The sequence below is a fragment of the Trachymyrmex cornetzi genome, unplaced genomic scaffold, assembly GCF_001594075.2.
Source record: "Trachymyrmex cornetzi isolate Tcor2-1 unplaced genomic scaffold, Tcor1.1 scaffold1380, whole genome shotgun sequence".
NCBI lineage: Eukaryota > Metazoa > Arthropoda > Insecta > Hymenoptera > Formicidae > Trachymyrmex > Trachymyrmex cornetzi.
Window position 1 is genome coordinate 50,037 of NW_017295961.1, and position 2,421 is coordinate 52,457.

Consider the following 2,421-nt stretch of genomic DNA (forward strand, 5'->3'; position numbering starts at 1 on the left):
GATATTAATTGCTAAAAATTGCCGAAAATTGGTTTTCAATAATTTTTTACTCAAAAACTATCAACTTTACAGAAAAACTGTGAGAGACAAAAATTGTTTATTTTCTTCTCATAAAGTATTGAGAATTTTTTTAGAATTTTTTAATACTGTACTTTCTCATGTTGGTAAAAATAAGAAAATGCAATACTAAAAAGTTGATAAAAAATTCTGAAAAAATTCTTAGAGCTCTATGAGAATACAGTAACCAATTTTTGTCTCTTGCAGGTTTTCTGTAAAGCTGGTGGTATTTGAGTAAAAAATTATTGAAGACTAATTTTCGACAATTTTTAGTAATTAATATCTTGTTAACTATTACGAAAATTCTAAAATGGCAAAGGACTTTTCTTTTCAGTTTAGTCCATTTTGATTTTGCCCCTATGCAAAATATTTTTTATTAATTATCGAACACCTTGTATATCATTTCAGAAATTATTCTTTTATAATGATATGACTTTCATTAATATTAACAGTAAGAAGCTGAAATTATAACTCAATACTAATATAACATAAAGGTATATAACAGAGTAGTTGCGAGAAAATTACCTCCACTTCTTCTATTTTTTCTGACTTCCGCGGCGTAAATCCCAGCGCGGCGTATATACCGGAGTTACCCTAATATTATCAATAATACAGTCACTATTATTTTAATTACGTAATTTGCAAAAGAGCATCGTAAGAATTTTCTTTTCGGATTCATAGAATTGGTTTTTTGCTGATTTGGTATAGAAATAAGCCACAAATATATGAATTATGAGTTTGTACTTCTTTAATTATATATATATAGCTAAACAGATCATGATTTTATTAGTATTAATAAAGTGCAATAGTTAGTTTCTGAGAAATAAGGGGGTGTCACTTTAGAAGACCTATGTCAGTATCGGTGACTTTCCTCTACTATATGTATATACAGGGTGTCCGCGAAACTCCTTCCAAACATTTTTTGTATACAGAGCGGACTAAACTGACCATGAGTCGAAAAGTGTTGTATCATTTTGCAATTTTCGCAATAATTAACGAGATATTAATTACTAAAAATTACCGAATATTGGTTTTCAATAATTTTTCATTCAAATATTATTAATTTTACAGAAAAACAGCAAGAGACAAAAGTTGCTTATTTTCTTCTCATAAAGTTCTGAGAATTTTTTTCAAAATCTTTTAATGTCGTATTTTCTCATGTTGGTAAAAATAATTGCCATTATACATATATGTATAATGTATACGCATATACAGGGTGTCTCACCTAAGCCATCTGAATAACACCCACAATTTTGAAGATAGGAAGAAATATATGAAATGAAGTTGTTCAGTATCGAGAGGGGCATCATTGATGATGAACATTTTTTTCCCAAGTGGAAGTGTTTAGGAGATTTAAAGGTCACCTTCGGTTTTTTAAATGGAATTATGTGAATTTTTTTACATAATATGATTCCTCTAACTATTCTGCATATAAAAGTATTAAGTTAATGATACCGAAAAACTAATACTTTGTTATGAGATATGTATTTTATTCTGGCACATATTGATGTAAAATGTTAAATAACTCGTAAACTATAAATTTTTTGATAATCGTACCTTAATACTTTTATAAACAGAATAATGAGATAAATCAGTTGGTGTAACTTTACTTTATTTTAGAAGTTTGAACGTTTAGTTTAGAAGTTTGTTGATGAGAAATAAAAAGTTATCATAATTATTGAAATTACATCAATTCAATATCTTCTTGGATAAATATTGTTTTATTGTTGTTTAACATATTATATAGTGACCCAGTTCCTCACCGGAATCATCCATGTTCAAACATTTATAAAAATGTTCACAATAACAACCGTGGTAATTTAAAATATGTATTTAAATATTTTTTCAAGCGCTTCTATAATGTATCACAATTATTATATTTTCTAATTAATTTCAAATATATTTGATTTTAAATAATAGTTCAAATATTAAGATATGTAATAAAAGATGAGAAAGCGATTAATGACAAAATCAGTTGCAAATACACTTCAATATCTTATCATTAAGCGTCCATACTCGAATAAATTATGTGTTATTATTATTGTTATTATTATTTACATTGATATATGTATATACAGGGTATTGTTTGATAATTAATGAAAAATCTTTTGCATAGGGGCAAAATGGACTAAACTGAAAAGAAAAGTCCTTTGCCATTTTAGAATTTTCGTAATAGTTAACAAGATATTAATTACTAAAAATTGTCGAAAATTAGTCTTCAATAATTTTTTACTCAAATACCACCAGCTTTACAGAAAACCTGCAAGAGACAAAAATTGTTTACTGTATTCTCATAGAGCTCTAAGAATTTTTTCAAAATTTTTTATCAACTTTTTAGTATTGCATTTTCTTATTTTTACCAAC